This window comes from Vigna unguiculata, chromosome 3, assembly GCF_004118075.2.
Source record: "Vigna unguiculata cultivar IT97K-499-35 chromosome 3, ASM411807v1, whole genome shotgun sequence".
Lineage (NCBI taxonomy): Eukaryota > Viridiplantae > Streptophyta > Magnoliopsida > Fabales > Fabaceae > Vigna > Vigna unguiculata.
Genome location: NC_040281.1, coordinates 45,795,544 through 45,821,092, shown reverse-complemented (window position 1 = coordinate 45,821,092; position 25,549 = coordinate 45,795,544). Strand labels below are relative to the sequence as shown.

Below are 25,549 nucleotides of genomic sequence, written 5' to 3'. Positions count from 1 at the left end.
GTAGTATCTGTCGCGGTTTGCAAATGTTCAAACATTCCACACAAAGAATCATTATTTCTAACATTCCACAGAAAGAATGTTATTTCTCTAGGACCAGAATTAATTTCAAACATTCCACAGAAAGAATCATTATCTCTAACGTCTCACAGAAAGAATGGATAAATCTCTAGGACCAGAATTATCATCTACAGATATAGTAAAATTTAAGATCTCCCGCATTCTTGTCCAGTTATGATTTATAACATCTGTTTCTTTATCAAAACTGATAAGTTTGACAATGACAGTTGGTCCTTTATTTTTACATGTTAACATATAGGTAAATATTAACCAGTTGAGGTTGCATGAAATCCCCTATATTTTTAATACGCAGAAAAATGTCTTAGTGCTTTGAGAACACTAGTTAATAAGATTCCAAGGCATATCTGTGTTACAATAAAACAATTATTTATGGATGTCGAACTTCCATGAAGAGGTTGGAACCCTCCCTAGTCACTTCTTATAATGTGAAGACATTAAAATAATAATAAAAAAAGTTTTTCTTCAAATTTGTACAATTATGTGAGCAATAAACGGAAATTAGTCCATGCAAAGTACAAGAGTAAGCCAATTTAAGATAAAACTACCAATGACAATCATTTTAGTCTTTATTTTTTTTACTCAAATGAATTTTTTTGTAATATCAGAACTAAATCAATATGTGCTCATAATTTTAGACAATAACTCTATACTACTACTCAATGTGGTCTCAATTATTTAAATACTATTGAGTTTTTTACTGGTTGCATATGTAGGCACTGCTCATGCAAGAATTAACTATCTACTGTGGACCTCCGTTCATTCTCATTCTTTCATTTTTGGCTTGAACGTTTTATTTGAATTGTCCTTACTACACTTCCTATTGTGGTGATCCCAACCTTCAACTCAAATAAATCAGGTACCAGTACTTGTAGTCGTCCAAAATTTGTTTGCAGCAATGACCTATAATATTTAAAAGCATCATATTTTTAAGTAGTAAAAAGCAAAGATGAAAGGGAAGGGCTCAATGATATGATCAATTCAAGGAATGACAAAAAAAAAAAGAAAAATAAATTGAAGAATCTAACTGCACCTTTTCAGATTGGAGGTCTCCTGAACAACCATACGTGTGCTGCTCATTAATTCCGCCAATAATCAATTCCCCGTTGGTCTTGTTCAGAAGGTTCTGAACCTCGTTCAAAGTCTGCAAGACTTGGAGTTAATGATTTCCATATCCAGTTTAGTGCAGCTGTGATCATCAATGAAAGATGGGGACTTTATTAATTTACAGTGTTTCACAAGGGAAATTATTAGACATGTTCCATACTCAGTAATTACTTCAACAAGCTAACATCAGTTTTATTTAGAATTCCAAACTCATCTCAGAGGTAGGCTAACAGTAAAGGAAAAAAACAAATGGGTGTGGGAAAAAAAGTAGAACAATAAATGTATCTTCAAAACTTAATAAACAGATAAGTCACACATACATGCACAAACAGAGGTGTCCACTCTTTCTCCTTACACAAACTTTTCTTTCACTTGTATAAGGAATTTTAGCTAAATATTTTTCAGGGGTCTCACCCTGATTATGTGAACAACATGGAATGTAGCCAGTTGCATAAACTTTGTCAGATAATTCATTTACTTTTGGAGTGAATGGGATAGAATTGGCAATTTCCATGTTTTGTATTTGAAATTGCTTCGAATGTTATACATTAACTTCTAGGTCTTGGTAAGAAAGTATCTGTTCTAAAAATTTAACTTCAGTAATTGAAGTCCTAAAATGTCCCAACAAATACTCTTGTTTACCAGCATGGACTAACATCAAAGTCCATAAATATGATATGAACTAAAGCAGGAATGGTATGAGTAAAATCAGTGAGTTTATTTCTCAGCTGATGTATTTTTTCCATATCTGAAAAGTTGAAAAGAGTGTAGAATAAGTAATACCTACAACCTGATTCACAACCCCCTAGCCTAGGTACACCCAAAAAGCAGCTTCCTAAAAGTTTTACAACATAATAATGAACTATTTTAACACTTCCCTCCAGCTTAAGCATATAATTGTATATACCAAGTTTGAAACCAATAAATTGAATTCTAGACTCCCTCAAAGGCTTGATTACAATGTCTGCAAGCCATTAGAGCTAATAAATCCAGTACTAATTTCCTTCGATGTAGTTTCTTCTTGATAAAATGACAATTGATCTTTATATATTTGATTCTTTCATTAAAGAGTGAATTGGAGGAAATATGAAGGGTTACCTAATTATCACATAACAAATTCATCTGCTTAACTTCACAAAATTTGAACTCTTGAAGTTACTTAATCCACTCAAGTTCACAAGTGATCAAACTCAGATCTATATTTAGCTTCTACACTAGATTGGAGAACAATTTATTTCTTATTCCAAGGGATGAAATTCCCTTGAATAAATAAACAATATCCTTAGGAGGATCTCTGTCGATGGGTCAACCAACTCCATCTGCATCACAATATCCAAAAATTTGAATATATTCCTTGCCCTCATATAACAACCCTTGTCCTAAAGCCTTTTGGACATACCTGAAAGTACGAGCCACAACATTACAGTGGTCAATGTGAGGATTATGCATGAATTGACTAACAATTCCAACTATATAAAAAATATCAAGTGTTATAGTAGTGAGATAAATGAATTTTCGCACTAGCCTCCTATATCTCTATGGATGTGAAAAGATTTTACCTTGGTCAACCATTAGCCTTTGATTTGGGTTCATCGGACTATCAATGGGCTCAAAATTTACCAGCCATGTCTCCTCCATGATATCAAGAACATATTTTCTTTGTGAAACTACAATATATTTCTTTGATCAAGTCATTCCAATGCCAAGAAAGAATTTTAGCTAGCCAAAGTCTTAAGTCTAAAATGATGAAATAAATACTCTTTGAGTTGAGAAATTCAAGTGTTATTATTTTTTATAATAACTATATCATCAACATAGATCATTAGATAAACACACTTCACAAAGAAAATATAATAGAAAACTGAATGATTTGTCTCGCTTCATCTGAATCCAAAAAAAATGTTTAGTATGACAAAAATTACCAAACGAAACTCATAGTAATTGCTTTAGTTCAAGGAGATTAACACAATTTACAAACTAAATTATACTCTCCCTAAGTAACAGACCTAGTTCCTCCTTAACATCATAAAGGATAACATTTAAAATGTCAAGTTGGTAAATGGGCAATGGCAAATAGCAGCATAGCGAGGAAGAGTGGAATTATACTGATCTTGACCATAGTCAATACCATAAATGAGTATATCCTTTGGCTACCAACTGAGCTTTAAGGTGACCAATTTCACCATTAGACCCATCTATAACCAACATTTTTCTTCCCCAGGAAGAGGAACAAACTCTCGTGTGTTATTGTTAGCAAGAACTTGCATTTCATCAATTATGGTTTGACCCCATCCAAAAGATGATCAAGTGCTTCATGCCTAGTTTTGAGAACATGAAGCAGTTAGGACTATGGTCCTCTTTCTTCCAGTAATTACAATGTCCTCTTTTTCGATGAAACAAACGATGACAAACGATGATCAAGTGCTTCATGCCTAGTTTTCGAAAAAGAGAACATTGTAATTATTGGAAAATAAGCAGTTAGGACTACATCTCTCAAGTGATAAACCTTTGTCAGCGTGCAGTTTATATTCTTCCTCTCTGCAAGATCATTTTGTTGTAGTGTCTACAAACATGTGGATTGATGGAGAATAACCTATGAGGATATAAAAGAAACAAGTTCATCAGAGAAATATCCTTTAACATTATCACTTTGGAAGATTTTAATTATTTTCTTAAATTGGTTTTTAATCTCATTAAAAAAGTAAAGGAATATAGACAAAAGTTTAGGTCAACCTTTCATTAAATAAGCTTAGGTACATAAGAGAATTCATTAATAAAGATTACCAAATATCTAAAAAGCCAGAAGATGTAACATGGTTTTGTGTTGGAATGAATGGTAGAGAAAATCAAGGTTAATAATTTTCGGTTTATTTAAGAAACGATGATTTAACATGTTTTGCTAATTAATACGATTTATATTCTAACACTCTTAGTTACTTAAGACTAGGGGTCATTATCTTCAACTTCGTCAAACTTAAGTGAGCCAAATGGTTATGCAAAATGTTAGGAGCTAAGGTTGCAAAACATGACACAAGAAGACTTGTTTTCAGGTAATAAAGACCTTGTGATTCATGTCTCGCCAATCAAATGACCTGTATCATGTTTCTATATGACAAAGGAATTAACATCAAAGATCATAGAACAATTTAAAAGCGAGTCAATTAGCTTAGAGAGATTAAGTTATAAAAACAATGTGATACGTACAAAATAAATTAAAGATTTAAAGAAAGAGATAAAGGAATTTAATCAATTCCTTGAGATGCAACTTTGGATCCATTAACTACAATAACAAGATGAAGAATTTTTGAAAAAAAAAAAAAAGAGAAGGAAGAATATTAATAGAAATGTCCAAGGAACTTGTCCTTTCACATAGAAATGCATTCTGTTGAACAATTGATGCCAAAGAAATTTGAGCTCGTCTGTTGAATTTTTTATATTTAATCCTCAAATATTGAAATCTTCTTTTTCGATTTAGACACATGAATTGACTTGTCTAGAAAACTATGGAAGGAGTAACAACTTTCTTGGGTATGACCCATTACCTAGCAATATGAGAATGTCCACTTCGACTGATCTACTCGATTTCTATGAAGGGAGAAGTTTCAATATCTTCCGTTGAACTCCATCTTTCACCACAGTAGGCACTGAAGGGAGTCAGTGACTAAGTTGTCCACTTAAAATCATCTAATCACCAACCAAAATTTGACCACATGCATGACCAAAATTTGAATGTAGATTTCACAGAATCAAAACCATATATAACGTATAAAGTTTTTTTTGGTGATATCCACCAATGAGTCAATCATAAATCTCTTCAGTTCTTCAAAAGCACTTAAAGCTACATATGTGAGATCATTTCATGGCTGGTCTCTTTGAATGAGGCTAGTCAGTCACATCAAAAAGAGACGTTGAATGTTATAAAAAAAAATGTTTTAGGTCTTCTTCCAAAAAGATCAACATGCCTTGAAGAATATGAGTATCTAACATATCTTATTCAAGTAACTATCATAAAACAACACATAGTTGGAACTCAAACTTTTGGCCCTAACTTATATTTTCAGTGGGCATTAACGCTAACTTTTTTCTCCAAATGGTCAAAACATCATTGACCAAGGAATTACAGTTTTCTTGAAGCCGACCAAGACAAGTATTTTTTTTCTTTGCAGTTATAATTTGAGAAAGGAAGATTTGTTGAATGAGGACTTTAATATATCACTGATTGTATAACAAATCATTAGACAGTGTACTGCATAGCCATTAACCCCAAAAACTTATTCCTTCAAGATTCGTTTAACAGATTAAAATGAAAAAGCATATTTCTGGAATTAGAGACAAAAATAACGAATAACAAAAGGACACTGTATCAGCAATGTGGAAGTGGAAAATAAGAATGATTAAAAATGAATCACTAAGTTTCAGTCAGTCTCTATTCAACAAGAGTTTCCAGCGCGGTTTTAAATTTGATAGCACGTTAAAATTTTAAATTAATAATAATAAATAATAATAATAATAATAATAATAAAGATGACACAAGACAATCAGAGAATGAGTAGCACCTGCATCCACATGTGTAGCTGGATTCACGACATGCAAAATCCTCTTTCCCGGTCATAGTCACCATTGGTATAAACTCCATTTGTTGACTGCATATGAGGCGCAAAATGCAGTCAACGTATTGAGTAATTTCTTTTATTTATTTCATAATAAAACGAATCCATTTGAATAGTTAAGCAGTAGAAGAAAAGCAAACGGAAAATGCAGCGGCGGTGTCTTTCGTACAACGTTGATTCTATGGGTTAGGAAAACAATCGATCACTCACTCGAGTTTATTACTAATAGTTAAAATTTTATAACGACATACCAGAAAAGAATTAGCAAGAGAGTTACCCGTGGGAGCCAAGGATCTCAAGTGGAGTGGAGGAAGTACAGAAAATTAGCATGAGAGAAGGTATGCGGTGGCCGTAACAGTGGCGGAGAGCGGTGGTGACAACACCGAACAGGGATGGAATAGGCACTTCAACTAGAAAAACTGAGTCCATTTTCAGTTGACTCAGTGTGACGCGGTGTGACTGGAGTAGAGAGAGAAATTCTCATCGAATATTTAGATTGTGACAAAAAGGCCGATGGGTATTTGGGCCGTATAGCCCATATGGGTCATAGAAACCTGTCCAACATATTTCAGTATTTGCTTGCACATTACCCACGCGTGCCGATATAAAACTATGCATGTGCCAAAAATAAATAGAAAAAGGTTATTTATTCTTCTTTTATTCATAGTCACAGAAAGGTTATGCATGAGACTACGTGAACAATAAAGTATTTTATTCCTTTGCCACTCACAACGTTGAACATATTTTCTTCATTTTAAAGTATCTAAGTGAACTATTTTAGGACGCCATTTTGATGATTCGTCCACTTTATAGTCCTTTTTGGTACTCAGGAAAATGAAAAATTTGACAAATTATACATTACCAAGATGCTCTGGGAGTTGAATCATGGCCATTGGTAAATCTGTTGCATAATACAAGAACGATAGAATTTATTTATTTTTTGACACCCCACTTTTTCTTTCATTCTTCTGACCTTTTCAACTTGCAAATTGTTAATTAAAGTTTAATGATTAAGTGGTTTCAATATAATAATCCATTCAGTTGCTGTCTTCCAACATACTTAATATTCAAACTGAATCTAGGAAAAATTAATATCTGTTTTCACACTGACAATAATAAATATACTTAACAATATTTTGTAAGCATTACCAGAAGAATGTTTTTTGTATAATAAACATTGATTCTCTTCTAATAAATTCTTTAATACTTTCACTTCAAAAGAAAAAAAATAGACAAGACAACTAACATTGAATTAATTATCTCAATTTGTTTTAAATTTAATCCAATGTTTATTTCCCTTCATTCTATTTTAAAATTAGTAATTAAGATTCAAGTCAGAAGTCTAAAGTAATTTCACGTTTTTACATTTCTTCCAATGAAATGTTTAGACAAAATAAATTGATTTAATATATATATATATATATATAATAACCAAATTTGAAATGCAATATTTTTTTACAAGTGACAAAGGAGATAATTCCTAACTGAAAGTGTGACCACATCGTTACAATGATGATTTCGTAAAAATATTTTTATAGATTAAATTATTGTGTAAAACTTAATCTCGATATTCATTTCATCCTCATTATTTTATAGAATTTAAAGCAAGTCTAATTTTTTTTATTAATAATAGTTAATTATGCTTTTGTTAGTATAATTTATTTCAAAATATTACTTTATTTAATAATTAATTATTTTTTAAAATAATTGATGATGTGCTGAATGATAATTTTTTTTAAATTATTATTTTCATTAATAATCAATTATCTTTATGAATAATTAATTATTCGTTCACATGTTAATAATCAATCAATTATCATTTTCAAATATTAATAGCTTGCATAAATAATTGATTAAGTAGTAAGCATAATCCATCACACTGTTCCAGTTAAATTTCTCGAAATATCGACAAACAAAATAATCAAATATCATTTAGTATAATTGTTTAAGTCATTTATGAATGTTTTCTATAAATAATCTTTTAAGATATCTTGAAAATAATGAATTATTCTTTTGAGTTGTTAGTTTTATACATTCTAGAATATCTCAAAGAAGCATTTACCTCTTTTAAAAATACTCTTTGTTCAAATATCATTTTGAAGGTTGTGTGGTGATTTTCTTATCTAATAACTCACCGTTTTACTTTTTTGTGATTCATCAACAAGGTGATATCTTTATACTTTATTATAAACTCTTGTTATATATCTAATTGCTGCATTCGTTGCACTATTTATTTGTAATTTTTAGTATATTTTTTTCTTAAGGATTGTGCTAGAGAATTGTAAGTGCGTTGTCTTATAACGTGATTACATGCTTTACATATGAATTGTAATTGAAATATGAACATTTGAAGAGAGTAGAAAAAATCACTTTTAAAAAACAGGAAAAGTGATCAAGAAGAAAGAACCGTGAGAAGCATTTGTTTATTTTCTCTGTAACCTAATTTTGTTCATGACACAATATGAAAAGACTCTAAGACCATGTGTCAGAGTTTATAATCCTGTTGCTTCATCTGCTAAATAAAATGTGAAGCACAAAGGAAGATTTATGTATATGCGTGAACAGTGGGTATATTATCAAAATAAAAAGTCTTATCTTATCTTAATTCCACATTCTTAAAAGGATTTATATATTCAGACATTTCATAAAACTTCAAAGTGGCAGTAAAAAGGAGATGAGTCTCATATGAATGAAATTGTGGACATCATATGGATGTCTTGGAGTCTAAATTGCTAGCATACATAGGTCTATGGGCCTATATTTTAGGCCCATTTACTACTACTTTAGAGTTATGAAAAACTGATAACTCCAAAATTATCACCTGAGTCATGTGTTTCTATCTCATTTAAAGTTTTTAACGGTCTATTGGAGTCTTTGATACTTTGAACAAGAAACTTAGGATTCTGGACTAAGAGTTTAGAAAAGAGGAACTACTGTAAGATTACTTCTCAATCATGGATCGTCTAGAGCTCTTGATACCATATAATATATATATATATATATATATATATATATATATATATATATATATATATATATAAAGAAAGGAATTGTATATTATTGAGTGTGTATAAAATATTACAAGACTTGTGTTATATATATACACAAAACTAATCCTAAAAGACACAAGTAAATGGACCTAAAACATGGATTCATAAGCCTAACATAAGTAAATGAACTTAAAACATGAGTTCATAAACCATGTACGCTAACATAAATATCCTCTCGTAATATCTAAAACACTCGTGAATACATACATTACATCTTATATGAAATTTAAGATTTTCTTTTTTTCTTTTTCTCTTGTCTTATGAGGAGGATTGTTGTAAATACTGGTTATTATAAAAGCCATAAGAGTTTCATATTACTTAGATTCCACGCTCTAAAAAGTTGTTATACGAACACAGTCTCAAAGTGTATAAATTGTGAGTCTTATGAAAGTTAGTTCAATGATGACACTTTTAGAAGCTCAATCTGGACTTCTGTAGCATGGACTGCTGAACTTGTTACTCTGAATTTTAGAACCACATCACGATACTTGTGAAAAGCTGCTTTCTTTTCAAAGCATTTGCTATCGGGCCCGGAAGTGGTTTGTGTTGCTTTCATTCATCAACTTCTTTATATAAAAAGAAATTGTAAGAGAAAAATAAAAGAAATTGATGTTATATTCTTTGCAAATTGAAAGTACGAAGAAATTGAATTCAGTTTTTTCTAGAAAAGTTTATGTAGAAACTTGTATAAAGAGGAATTTGCTAATTCAACTGGTCGGTGTGCTAAGGTCAACCAAAGAGGGAATTTTCATTTACATTATTGATCAGTTTTTTTTTTTTATCTGAAGACTCATAAATTTCTTACGTGTTTTGATTTAAGTTTGAGTATTATTGTCTCCGGGGAAACTCCTGTGATATACCTAGTAGCGAAGAAGAAAAGAGATTAGTGGTTTTGATTGTTTAGCAGAAAGTTAGAGAGGAAAATTATGTAGAAGGACATTGGTATGCATTAAAAGGAAGTTGGCAAGAGAAGCATAAAGTGGAGAGGAAACGAAAGTTGTGATAGGCTGCCTCCTTGACTGGGTATGTTTATTGGTCCCCTACCCCTTAAATAAAGGGCAATGTACCCCTTTGTCCAGGTGCTCTATCCCATCTACCTGCTTTTCAAGGTAATCATAACAATAATTAGTTGGCATTGTAGTAGTAATAGTGGCAGCACCAGCTGGAGTTACCAAAAATATACCACCTACACAATTTACTTTCACTCATCAACCTCAAGCTTTTTCTCATTCAATTGCTTAAAATATAGCAAAATCCTACTAATATATCTACCTGTCCTTTAGGGAGGAACTTCATTTTTCTTCAATAACCTTTCATTCTATAACTCTAAGCCCAAACTTTGAAAGTGACTCCAATTATTGGAACTTGGAATTTCAACCTCACTTTCTTTTATACCCAACATGCCATCGTCTCCTAAACTGGGAATGTTTCTACCTCCGGATAACACTTCTTTCGCTCTATTCAAATACTTTAATATTTGTTTTCATCTTTCAAATCACCCACTAAATCATAATTCACTTTCAAATTATTACAAAATTTACCTTTCAAATACCCTTCCTCTTCATAATGAGTTAAACACGTACTTAATTAATAACTTCAAACTCAAAACAATGAAGTCAGTGACACAACGAAAATCAAAATTAACAAATTATTACTTCAGCATCAAGTCAAAAGTTAAGTTCGTTATTTTAGACATATATACATGTTTGGAGTGTTTAACGCAAAATCAAATACAGCATTAATTACATTTTTTTACTCATAAAGGCCTTACTACTATAAAACATAAACATAGACATAGACAAACGTTTTGTACGGTGGTACTTAGAATATTTGATTTTAAAAATAAAGAAAAAAGTAGAAGATTTTCTTTATAAGCAATTCAAAGTTGTTTTTTCGAGTTACATATAATTTTCTTTTTTGCTTCTGTTTTATAATAAATTTATCTAAATATGTAAAATTATTAAGAAGTATTTTTTTTAAAATACACAAAAGACTTATTGTTTATTGACACCTCAGAACAGTTTTTTTACCAAGTTGTTTTCCATAATGTGAAGTCAAACCAAATCAAAACAAACCTTTTATCTATGTAATTAAACCTACTTTTATTTTTCATCCACAAAATTGTTTTCGCTTTTTAATTTTGTAATATTTTTTTAGCCTATCAATTTCCCTTACAAAATTCTTAATGGAAAGATATACAGAAGCATCCAATCCTCGTTTCACCTACCCTTACAAACTTTATTGAATTATATATATATATATATATATATATATATATATATATATATATATATATATATATATATATATAATAATAATAATAATAATATTACGTAAATTTGTATATCCAGAAACTCGTGCATATCCAGAAAAGTTGAATTTGTTTAAATAAGATAGTTGCATGCAAAGCGTCCGAATAAGAATCTAACCCAGAAATTGGGTGCACAAAAAATAATCCAAATGATTTTCTTCAATCAATTGTTTATCTATTTGTAATGGAAGCATATTATAGTTGATATAAATTATAGAAGAATTGTGCTACATACTATTGAGGGGTTAATTAATAAGATAAGGTATTTTGACTTGTTATTTTCAACACTGGTCCTGTTTTGGTTTTCACTGTATTTCTCTCCATCACGTCGTGTCTTATTATCTCTTTTGTTCTTCTCTCTTATGATTGTAAACATATTGTCGTAAAAAAGTGTTGTGTGCAGGAAAATTTGTCAAATGGAAATGCATGTTGTTGGGGACCCTGTTTGATTTAGGTTTCAGTAATCAGTGGTAGTAATGATGAGACTTTCCTAAAGAAGAGCACTTGAGTCAGAAGCAACTAAATTAAGGTGCAGATAAGATGAGGTTCTTTCTTAATGTATACTATATGGCTCACAGTCTCAGATCCAAGAACTCATGCGACAATGTCATCATTTTTCCTAAAAAACATCATCTCCACTTGCAATAGGGCACTTCACCTTTGCTTCCCCATGCCCTTAATCAACCACAATCAAGATCAAGGGACCTACCCTTAATCATCACAGTCAAACTTCTCAAATTATTGACTTATTCATTTTCCAAATTTATTCAAAAGGAAGATGAGTGAGGCGAATGAGTAAATCATCTTCTCCATAATGACCAAAATTCATCAACATTATTATTTTTGGAGAACTAATTTCTGAAAAATAATTATAGAACTACAGACACAATTATATATTATTTTAGGAGGATTAATGTTTAAATTATCTTTAAGAACTAAACAAAAATTGTTCAAATGTAACTAAAACATATATTTGATCCGTTTCAATGGAATTAAACTGAACACCTATTTAAGAATCAAATATATGAATAGATAAAGTTATTTAAAAATAGAGTTAAATGTTTTTGATCATTTAACTTTTAGTTAAAATTAGAATTAGTCTCTCATCGAAACTTTGGACCAATTTAGTCCTCCATTTTTAGAGATGCATCAACATATATTTTTAACCAAATTTTGTTAAGTTTATTTGACATTTCAAACACGTTTTTTAGTTAATATTGAAGCAGAAATGTATCAAACAGTATAAATAACTCAAATATTATTATGAAACGTGTTTAAAACGTTAAATAAACTTAATAAATCTAGGTTAAAATGATTAAATTCATATATTTCTAAAGTTAAAGGATTAAATTAAACCAAAATTTCAAGGAGGAATTAATTATCATGTTCACTAAAAATTAAGAAATAGAAAATATATTATTGAAATGACCAAGGATGAACTTCAACGAGAATATTGTATCTTTTGAGGTCTTCCTGTTTGCTTGTTACTGTGTACCGGGCCTACTTTTTCTTAGATCCGTTAATCTAAGATGTTCTTTGATTAATTTAGTAATCAAGTTAATTAAAGTGATTTTAATTATAGAAAATTCTAGTGTTTTTTTAATTTAGTAATCAAATATTAAAGTATTTTTTTATGTGAATATTCGATTAAATTATAATGGGTGGACTATTTAAAATTCTAGTGCACCTATCTAATAAAAATTAATTTGTTCACGTGTCATCATTTGAATTGTGTCAACTATATTTAAAAGAGAAAATAATGACGATACATGTATGTTTATTATAAATTTTTGCCAAGACTCGTACATAGCATCGGTCTTGAAATAGAAGAGCTCATGGATCTTTGGTTTCAAAAAATGTTTTATATGTTATCTTTTAATTATAGAAAATATCATATTTTTCTCTCATTCCTATTTTTAAACACAATAAAACAAAAACAAAGTAATAATTTAATAATTTAAAATAAACAGGAATGTCTGTTAAAACTAAGCAACCTTAGTATATCTAAACTTTTTAATGCAACAATGGAAATCAAATTTAAGATTTAAGACCGACCATAATAAATTAGCATTTCGTAACATAATGCCAGAAAAAAAAAAGTGTAGAGTTGGAGTTAGGTACTACTGTTAAGGGTTGATGATTGTATGTAGCAAACACAGAGGACCCACGAGGGCACTCTCGTCTTAATTGTTGGGGCAACATAATCGATTTCCTCGTATTAAACAAGGTGAATCATGAGTTACCAGAATGCCGATAGAAAAAAAAAAAAAAAAGTTGACAAATTTGGCATCTTGGATTGTAATTTTTAACTGAGAAACACGATGGCATCATCAAGGCATGTTCATGTGAAAGGAAAGGGTTTTGTAGCTACCTTCAAAATTGTGGTGGCTTTCCCATCACATTAACTTTTGAGTTTGATGCCATGCCATGACACCCATAATCATGACTTTTGTTGCTGTTCTCTCACTTTCACAAGAGTTGACAAAACAAACAAGTTGAAAACAGCACATAAAATAAGCACTCTCTAGATTTCCTCCTTTATTGGGAGAGGAGGGAGGCGCCACAACGTAACCTTCCGCTCTATTTCTAAGTCCTAATTAACCTTCAGTCTTTTCTCAGCCTACAAATTCATAAAATATTTAAACAATTATAAGAAATTTAAATATTTAGTAATTAAATTATTTCTAATTAAATTTATTTTACTTTTTGAATAATTAATTTAAATGAAGTAATTAAAATATCTTAAATTTTAATTTTTTAATTTAGATAAAACAATTTGATTTTTATTTTAACATGAACTAAACTCTACCTTTAGTTCAACTTAATTTGATTTAACTTTTAATTTGGAATAACTTGTCTCGACTTTTGATTCAAGTTGATTCAAGCCGATTCAACCTAGACCGATTTAAATTGATTTGACCTCAGTTAATATGACCTTGGTAGATTTGAACTGATTTGACTCTAATCAACCTTCAACTAGAAAAGATTGGTTTAAACCTTCAGTTTAGGCCGGCTCGGGTCGATCATCGGCTTGGATCGACTCGAGTCGACATTCAGTTTGGGTCAACTCTAGTCGACTTTTGGCTCGAGTCGACTTGGCTCAAGTTGACTCAGATAAATCTTTGGGTAAGGCCAACTTTGCTCAACCTTCGATCAAGGTTGACTTGGCTCAACCTAGGATTTGGGCCAACCCGACTTGACCTAAGACCCAGGCCGATCCAGCTTGATCTTCGATCTAGGCCAACTGGCATGACCTTTCACATGGGCTAACTTGTTCGGATCTTCAACCTAAACCCACTCATGTCAACCTTCTGCTCAGCCCGACTCGGCTTGGCCTTCGACTAAAATTGAAAGTCTATATGAGTCGATTTTTTGGACATGTAAACCTTTTTTGTCCGAACCAATGAGCAATTCTGCAACTTGGAAAATTTCCTTCTTGTTTTTAGAGAATTTCAAATTCTACTATTTTTTATTTAAATACCTTCTTAAAATTTCTCAATTTCAATTGTCTTTCAATTTCTTCAAAAATGTCTTTATAAGCTGCTTATTTTATTTTGATATATCATTTTGGTCAATTTGTTCTATTTAAAGGTATTTTTGAACTAAATGGTAGTATTTTATAACTTGAGAAAGGAGTAGAACTACCTAGATAGACAAATTAATGATTTGATAAATTTAATAAATTTCTAAAACTTTGTAGACTCACTAGGCGAGCCAACTAATCGCTGGGAGAAAAAAATGTGATTTTAAGATTTAAAAAGTTCAAGTGACTTTACTCATTAGGTGAGGTAAAACTTGACGAACAAGCTAAGACTAGCTAGGTGAGCTTTTGAAAAGAAGTTCCCTAAGGCCTTACGTAATGGACATAAATATTTTGGTAAAATTTTGGCGAACTTATGGTGGTTGGATCGTTGTGTGGGCTTTGTTTCTGCTAGGTGAATTTTAACTGTCTTAATTCCAAAATTTGCTTGTTGAGCGAATCATTCCTTTTGTTGAGCAAATTTTTTTTATTAAATTACAAAGAGCTCAAAAAGGGATTGATCAAGCCATTGATTTGTTAGGTGAATACATCTTTAGGGGTGCCTCTCAGAATGAGAGATGATTGCCACTAAGTGACAAGTAGATTTTGCATATGAAAATAACTATTTTAGTTTTGAAATAAAATGGATGGGTGTGTGGTAGAGCGAGCATGTTACTCATAATATACTTTTTGTGTGGTTGAGTGACCAAGTATAGTTGGGACATAAGCCATAATATACTATGAGATCTTAGTTAATGCATTAATGTTGTCAATGAAGATATTTTCAAGGAGAAAATACTAAATTATAATGTTATAGAATGTGTATTGAACGACAATTCCATGTATGAGATTATTCTAACTCTACTAGTTTTAGTCTCATATATAGGAAGATGTTAGATGATTAGAGTTGATGGAAGTTCTTATGTTATGGAGGGACAATGTGAAAAAGAATCATGTGTCATAGATGGTATAGGAATTTACCCTATCATATGAGTGGAGAACTTAGTTGATGATATATATGGCTTTGTGTGAACGAGAGGTAATATAATAAGTGCATAATCTCTAAGTCTATTCAATACACCATTCTTCCAGAAATAGAATCAAATGTCTATGTCATTAGCTAAGCCAAATGAGCTATTTGTTTGAGTCAAATAAACTAAGCGAGTTGAATTATTATTAGAATTAAGCAATATGTGTTTTTAATTATAGACTTTTAATTTTAGATATTTTTTTATTAAATAATTATGACAATAAATGGGTATATGGTATTTTATAAATCATTAGTTTCCTCTTTATTGTACCTTTGTTGGTTATAATTGTAATGATCGAGTGAGACAAAGAAATATATGATGTTTTATGTGGAAGTGTTTAGTATGAATGAGTTAAGAAAACAGTGATGTTTTTTAATAAAATTGTATGGATATTTTTGTATTATTGTAATTATTTTTTTTATCTTGCTTAATAAATTTATTTTCAAAACTTCACTTCATTTAAGAATAATATAATATAATATTATATATATATATATATATATATTCATTTTTATAGAAATATCATAATTTAACTATTAAGTAGGATTGTTGGAGTTATTATCTTCAAGAAACTTCTTCTAATAATTACATAACAAAATTAAGGAACTTTTTTTCCCAATTAAATTTTTTTCATAATATTATTATTTTCATGAACTAAGATGATGATAGTGTCATAAATTCGATCGTATATTCAATAAAAAGAATATGTAAATAGCTTCCTTAGTTTTTAATTAATTTTTTCTAACGAAATCTTCCTTTTTAACGCTGCAACGTAACTTCTTAGTATAAATAATGATAATTATTTATTCCAAATTATAGTTGTTTACTATAAATTAAACCGAGTTTTTTGTAAAAATTTATAAGAGATTTGTAGAATTTTGATAGTTAATATTGTTTAATTGTGTTTGAATATGTAATAAAAAATTAAGCATGCATTTTTTTAAAAGGATTAGAACAACTAAATACTCCATAATCAATATATTTTCTTGTCCATAAAAAAATTAAACCCATGCAAAAGTGAGAACAATTTCTAGATGTAGTTTATGATTCTAAACATTTAAAAAATATTCAAAAGTTGTTCTGAGAAATTTAGGTTGAATTGAAAGCATATTGTCTTATAGTAGAAACCATGAATGAATATAGAAACGGTGGCGTCAAGATAAATATGTAGAAACATACGTCGGCAGGGATGAACCTATATGTCTCAGAAGAGATGGTCATGTCCTGTCCTCCACAATCTTTCTTAAAAGAAACACAAATTAATATAAATATGTTAAGAAGAAGCACTCGTCCTCAAAAAAAAAAAAAAAAGCATTTCATTTGTTTAAAAAACTTAATCCTACACCACACAATTAATACTCATTGTGTGTATATGTGAAAGGAAAATAAGTCATTACACTTTTTAGTTACCCCAACAATTACATCACTACAAACATTCTATTATCTTAAGTAATTCTGCATAACATCATAAATATAATTTTTAAAATAGGAAAATTTTAATATATTAATACATAATTTTTAATGTTAAATATAAATAATTAAATTAAATTATTTTGCGGCGGAAAAACAAAAATATATATTTGATTTCAACATAATAATTATTTTTAAGAAAATATTTCTACTTATGGCGATTTCAAATCAATTTAACAAAACATTTAATATTCAATGTTGTGCCTTTTTCACAATCAACTTCCATTTCTAGTCAATTATCATTATAACATCAGTAACTAATAAAATTAGTATGTACATATAAGACTAGTAAAAAAACTTATTATTAAAGTTTCTTTTATATTTATTTGCAGTTTATATATAATATTATTTGTTAATCTATATTAATTTTATACGTACATTACCGGTAAACCTAACCTCTCGTTCATTAATTTTGTACGTAACTCACATTAAATACAGTCGCATAGAAATACTCGTATTAGTAATTAAAGCATATGCAATGACAGATATAATTTATCACCCATAAGTGAAATTTATTTGTTATAGTAAGTGACGCAGTGATAATTGTATAAATGTAGTAAATTTATCATGGCAATTTTTAGCTGAATAGTAAGTTCACAAATCACTTCTGATATTAGTTTAAGCTATACTTAATATAGAAGTAGTTATATGTTAGTTCAAATAAGAACTTACATTTACAGTAAATATATTTTAGGATAATAGAAGAGTGAACATAAGTACTAGACTCTACTTTTTTTAGTTATTTTTTTATCTATTTTTTCTCACGACAAACTAATAACTATTAGTATTACATATTTTTCATCTACAACCAGATGGGGTTTAAAATGAGAGTGTAACTTTATTCATCTTTTTCTAGATTCTTTCCTTTTATCATTTGCATTGCCATCGAAATAAATGTTTGATAAAACCTTTTATATGAATGCTAAAGTGGTTATATTGTAATTAGTTTCAGGATTTTAAAGTAAAATATTTGATTTCCCTCTAATTGGCTCTCTAACAGGAAGGTTAAGGAAAACAAAAAGGTTATTGTTAATAAGTGAATTTTAAGTCTAACTAAACTCCAGACAACAAACTCGTAATCCACTTATGTATTATGAAATAGTCTTATCTTTCTAGTTGACGTGGGATCTCCAACAACACTCCCTCACGTCGAAACATATACATCTCGTGTGTGAGACTAAAAATTGATGAGTGGTTCGATAGCAGGTGACATGATATGCCCAACAAATAACAAATCTCGTTAGGAAAAAATTGAATTCATGACTCTAATACCATGTTAAGAAATGGACTTTCAACCTAACTTAACCTAACAAAATTAACTCATAAGGTGAGGTTTGCACCCACTTATATACTATAAAATAATTTTATGTTTATTTGATGTGAGATCTCCTACAATTATGAACAATTGAAAGAAATAAAAGGAAGTATTAACAAAAAAAATGGAAAATATCAACGTTTCAATAGTACTTAAGGTCTAAATCATCATGTATTTTTTTCTATGTTGATTAAATCTAACTAACACAATAAAATACACTTTTTATGTTATTTGTATTTATTTCAATTTTATATTAGACATAGTAAATAAAATTAAGTAACAAAAAAATTATTCTTCAGGGTAGTATAAGTAAATATATAAACAATTATAATTATAATTATAACTAATTTCATAATGTCAATTAATTTAATATATGTATCATTACTTAAAATGGTAAATAATTTAGCGATGAAAAATCAGATACTGAATTGATCCCTGATTTTGATCAGTAAACCACATATATGACATTATGACTAATAAACTTGTGACTCTGTTTTATGAATAATTTTAGAATAATTAATCTTCATTGGAAACCATTATTTTCTTTCAATCTAATGTTCGAAACACTGAAATAAATTAATTTTATCTAATCTATAATCAACAATTTATTTTATGAACAAGGTTTGTTTGATTCAATATGTCTTTAAGTATATATTAGATGTTTTTAAATAATTGTATTAACTTTTTTAAGTGTTTTTAAATTAAATTAATTTTATTAAATAATATTAATTTAACGGTCCAATATATCATATATTTAATAAATGTTAAATATATAAAAATATTTAAAACTACTTTCACACGAGTGTAAATTATTTATCATCACATCAAACTGTTTTTGTCAGATTTGTTATTATGTGTTTTGGTTTCATATTTTTTTTTAAAGGATGAGAAATTATTGATGCCAAGTTTAAGCATGCTATGTGGGGGTGATAGTTGCATATGTTTGTCATAGTTAGGGATTATTTGACAATGGAATCAAGCATTGACTTTACTGAGCATATAGGATTAGGCACACAATTAACAAAAGTAGCGTTGCAATAAAAATAAAAAACAAGACTTGCATCACACTCACGTTGTGTCTGTTTATGGAAAAATATTGTTTCCACGAATAGAAATGCGACAACTATAGTTATTGTTTCGGTAGAAGAACACGAATTTGAAATTATAGATTTGCATAAATTTTGCTTTGACTTAATGTTTTTGTCTCATTTTTTTTATTTAATGTGATTTTAATATTTATCAGAAAAATTCAATCTGATATCTTTCTTAAATTAGTATATTAACGATTAACTATGTTTTTTTTTTCTAAACATAATACAATTTTGTTTTTTTTTTCTTATTTCAAATTTTTATTCTCTCAATTCTCCATATTAAGAAATGCATGAAATGTACGGATGAAGTCTTTCTCATTTAAATATGATAATTATTTTTTAATCTGACAAATGATGAATTATGTTAACCTTCTATAAAATATTGATAAAAAGAAATATTTGTAGGCTACATCCAATATAATTCATAGTATTTCCCATTAAAAATCAATTAACATCTTTTGGCGGTAAAAATAAGTGCATTGTAATTCTTAAATATATGAACCTAAACAAAAATTAAAAATAAAAACATAGGTCACCCTAATATTAACGTTTTCAAATGATATTGTATATTTATATTTTTACAAAAATAAATATATTTATATTATTTTGTTAAGTTATCATCTTTTATAAGATAATTGATGTAACAAGAGATCGTATTTATTTCTTTCGATAAATGCTTAGAAGAGTTAAAGACAAGCATTAAATAATTATTACAAATACTATAACAAAAAAAATATTAAATATTTTATTTTGAGATATTAAATCTTTTATTCTTTTTAAGTTTTAAAGAAAGTCATGAAAAATCCTAATATTAAACATAAAATATGTAAATTGTTAGTTCTCATTGTCATGTTGGGTGAAATTAGACATGACTTCTGTAAACAAAACTCCATCCAGAATCATAATTTTGAAAATCATAATTGATTTATTGTAATAACTTTGAAGAGGGTTTGATGCTTTGTATGAAAGGAAGAAGGCTGAGTTATTATGTTATGCTTTATGTTATAATATATAATATAATAGAATAACATAATAGAATAATAATAAAAAAGTAACCAATAGTAATATATAAATAAAATAATAGTATTAAATAATAATAATTATAATAAATATTTAAAATTAATAGAAATCACAATAATAATAATAATAAAATAATAGTAATAATTAAAAAATAGTAATTATAATAAAATAATTTTGTAAAAAATAATTAAAAATTTAATATTATTAATAATAAAAATTAAAAATATAATAATGATATTAATAGTAATATAAAAAGACGTTAATAATAAATGTCAAACAATAATTAAAATATTAATAATAATGAAATCATAACATAATAATTTATACCTCTATATGAAACAATTCTCTTTTTTTTTTTACATATTTGTTTTTCAATTTTATACTTTAAGTTAAAGTTTTTAAAATTATTTGTTTTTCAATTTTATTCTTTGAATAACTGTTTTTTTTAGTTTAATCATTTTTCTAAATTTGACCATTCTTTTAAACTTAATTTTTTTAAATTATAGAACTGTCTAAAAAATAAATAAAAGTTATTTAAAATAAAATTATAAATATATTTATATTTAATTTATAATAATAATAATAATAATAACAATATTAATTTTATTATTATAAAATAAATAAACACATGTACAGACGACATATTAAAATAATAATAATAATAATAATTTTATAAAATAATATTAATAATAATAAACTATTTGAACTTTTATTCTCTTTCTGCTGTGTTCTTTTTTCTTTTTTTTCACTTACCCATTTTCATTTTGTCAATCAAACAAAACAATTAGACATAATCCTTAATTAGAAGAAAAATTCTTGTTAAAAAAACAAATTTCATCTTGAATCAAAGGAAAAGATATGAGATTCATTTGGTCATGTATCTTGTGGTTTCTTTATCATAATTGACAATCTTGTGAGAGAAAATATTATTGCTTCTCTAACTTTGAGAATGAATGACAAGTTAGAACCATTAGTTTTATATTTTCCTGTCCGAATTATGAAACCAAATATGTTATTAATCTAGAATGTGACTGGTGGGAGGGAACCCCTCTAATTATCAGACAAGTGTTTGATCTATAATATATATATATATATATATATATATATATATATATATATATATATATATATATATATATATATAAATAAATAAAAGAAATATCAATTAAATTCATAAGAGCTCCCACATAGATTATATGTATGTTGTATAGATGGAGAAATAAAGACTACTTTAATTAACATTAATTTCATTTATTGAATGTTGAATTAATGACAGTGGTACACTTGCACGTGACTAAACTGTCATTAATTAACGAAGTATTGATTAATAATTCTAAAAATCTAACAGTGAGTACAAGGCGAAATTCAATCTAAATTGTTCTCATGGAACGAAAATTCCATCCCACAGTTTACTATGAATTATTATTAATGGTTTCTCTTTGTACATGTTTCTCCCTTTCAAACATAAAAATCTCCTAACCAGATTCTCATGATATAACATTAAGAATACAAAGGGTCTAAGTTCATGAAACTACAGGGACAAAACCCCTAACTTAGATATGGTCGATTAACAAACCATGTTAATCCCTTTCTTTTGGAAACCTCGTCGAAAAAAATTCGGCACGCCAAAGCCGTGGCGTGTCCTCCGTGAAAGGTGGGTCCTGGGAACTCGATTTCTCCGATGAGTTGGAACTTCGAAGGGTCCTAGGTATTGCTTGCGCCTGCTTGAAGTGACACGTGCTGGAGATTGATAGCATTTGGATGACGGCGCGTAGAACATTCACCGAACATGGCGTTGTTTGTGACTACGTTTGTTGACTTGGTGGTTTTGGGCCTCCCTGTGCTTGTTGGTCCAGCAAACCTTGAAGACGTGAGCAACGGCGGTTACATGTGAGATGTTTGGATTGGGTGTGATTTTGGTTGGATGCGGTGAAGCACATGGTAAAGTTTGTTGGATATGTGGTGGTTGGTGGAATTTAGACATGTTTATTAAGTGAAGAGAAGAAGATGACGATGAAAAGGAGTGAAATAGGGAATAGAAAAAGAGAAGGGTGAAAGAAGAGGATTGGGTAAAGGAATCTTGGATGAACCACTTTTAGATTTTTCAAAAGCGTTTCATTAGATTTTAGGCCTATTCATATTCAATTCATTGCTATATAAGGGTAATGTCTCTCTTACTTATTGGAGACCTCATGTTTAGTATTGTTTGCTTTTTAAGGATGTCATTTACTTGTTTCTTAAGTGATTTAAGTGGTCTAAATTATTTATGAGTATATAGGCCAATTTAAATAAAAATAAAAATGTAAATGAAAAATTTTAATACATGTTTATAAATAATAACTATATGTATATAAAAACTTATTAAGTTATTTTTGTGAGTACGAGATAATCTTTTTTTTTAAGTGGAAAGAGTACTTTTTCCATTTGAGGAAAATGAGGTCCTTAACTTTAACTTTCCCCTTTCATCACAAATACACAGAAAATTGGTTGGAAGATAGATTGAAAGATACGTTTACACGAACACGCATCCTTGCTTTTTCTTTTGATTTTTTTTTTTTCATTTTTCTCTAGGCATTTCCCTAATCAAACCCAGGTTAGTTGTTTTTTAATTAATTAAGTAAATTTTTATTTATTAAAGTTATTAACTAAAATCTGATTAAGTTTTAAGTTTTTAAATATAATAATGCAACTATTTTTATTTAATTAACAAGAGAATAATTAAGACATAAATATTAATTATTTTAATTTGTGCTTCATATAAGTTAAAAAATTAATAATAATAATAATTTATATAACAATTGAAATTAGATTTAAATTAAATGAATACATTTTAAATTTTAGGAACTTAATTGAATCTTTTATTATTAGATAGGCTAAATAGAAAAAAATATATAAAATAAGATTAAAAAAAATAATTGAACCTCAAATGATAGTTTTTCATTTTCCTTTAATAAAGTTAAATACTTATAACTTTTTATTAAATATAAGCAAGCCTAAAACGTTTACATTAATTAAAATTAAAGAAAATAAACTGTATTAACGGCCATTTGGAAAAAAATGTTTTTCATAGGTGATTTCAGATATTTTATATTATTTTCATACTATATTATATATATATATATATATATATATATATATATATATATAATAAAACTTATTATGTTATAAGTTCCTGATAAATTTGAAATTTTTAATTGAGTGCTTGATTAATTTTTGTGGTCTATTGACTATTCAATGAATTTAGTTTTTTCAATTTCGTTGTTAACTTTTTCTTTAAAGTAGATGATATGGTTGTTAAGTGTCATATGAGGTTATTATCTTGTCAAATACAATTATAATTGTCTAAGGTTTAATGCAAGAGTTTTTTCCTATCATAACCAACTAAAAATCTATTTGGTTAAATAAAAGTATTATATGAAGAACATTTTATGAATTTTATGGATATAAAAAGTAATGTATTAACTTTGTCGAAAAATTTCATAATTACATAATATTGTTATGCACTAACACTTTATTTTAACTAGAAATTTTAATTTTAGGTTTATATGCTACAACGAGTTTTTTATAATCATTAGATACCAACTTAAATGTATATTTTTAAAATCATTATTTTTTTTTGGAAATATTATTTAAAAAATTAAATATGATAATTATATTTTTTCATATGTCAAATAAAATAAAACATTCCTTGAAACTAACATTCTCTTAAAATATTTATTATTACTTATCAACATTTGCAAGTTCAATTTTCAACATTAAAAATATTTAAAACAAACTTCTAAAGTATTGTTCTCAATATGCAATCTAATAAACGGTCTCTCCCAAAGTAGAAGTTTATAAAAATTTATCAAATATAAAATTATTATGATTTTATAAAATATAAAATTATGATATTCATTTTTATTCAAATAATAAAATCTAAAATTATTTGTCCGCTAAAGAAGATAGAGATCGAGAGATGTGGCACTCTTCATAATGATTTAGAAAGATAAGCAATAGTTGTTTTAAAAGGATGATTTTATAAAATATAAAATTATGATATTCAATTTTTATTCAAATAATAAAATCATAATTTTATAATCATACAATTTTGAATTAAAATAGAAAATTAATGAAAATATAAATTATACAATTATAAAAATATATATTTATAAAATTAAAAATCACAAATTATAAAATTATAAATTACAAAATTATAAACCCTAAATGCTACTAATAACATGACAAGATAATAATTATGTCAGTCCCTTTCTTGACATTCACATCACCCCATTAACAGGAAAAGTTAATGGTGGGAACTCAATTGAAAAAATTAAATTTATCGAGGATTCAATGGATCACAAAAACTTACCAGGGACTCAATTGAAAGTTTCCAAGGTTAACCATGGCTTAAAACATAATTAAGCCATACAATAATAATTATTTGTTAATTTTTATATTTATTATTCATAGCAATGATAATGTTTTTATTAATTAATAATATATAATCGGTTTACCCTGCTATTGTATGATAATTAAAATCCTAAAATTTTTACTTAAGTTTACTTAATTATAAAAATAGTTATTTAATTATCTTCAATTACATCTTTTAGGAGGTTAATTTGTTGAATTTTTTTGAGATATGTGATATGTGAGATAATATGAGATATTCACATTCTTAATTATTTTCATAAATGTGGTCTATTTGTCAATCAATTTTAGATTTATTCCGTTAATTCTGATACTGTAATCCCATATTATTGACAAAGTTTTACACTTGGTATCATAGCAAAGTTAAATACCTTTGCCTTGTTTTTTGAATATGTCGTAGTTATCTTTTTGGATTCTTTATATGTGTTTCGGGTGCGTTTGATATCGAAAATAATATTATTGGTGTTGGAGGTGTCACGATTGACAAGGTGTGATTCTAACTTACTGTTGGACTTTGCGGTTATGGGTACAAAAGATCT

General features: G+C 27.9%; 1 long non-coding RNA gene across 6 annotated transcripts; it reads right to left on the bottom strand.

Moving 5' to 3' along the window:
* Nucleotides 1–626: 626 nt before the first annotated feature.
* LOC114176565 lies at nucleotides 627–6,269 on the bottom strand. 6 transcript variants are annotated; one of them, XR_003603027.1, is made up of 6 exons: nucleotides 6,070–6,269; nucleotides 5,739–5,825; nucleotides 4,725–4,826; nucleotides 3,689–3,775; nucleotides 1,109–3,500; nucleotides 627–978 (listed from the first exon to the last, which is right to left on the bottom strand). It is a non-coding gene; the product is annotated as an uncharacterized LOC114176565 (long non-coding RNA). The 6 variants fall into 6 exon arrangements; XR_003603023.1 differs by having other exon boundaries at nucleotides 1,109–3,775; XR_003603024.1 differs by having other exon boundaries at nucleotides 1,109–3,775; nucleotides 4,725–4,808.
* Nucleotides 6,270–25,549: the final 19,280 nt, after the last annotated feature.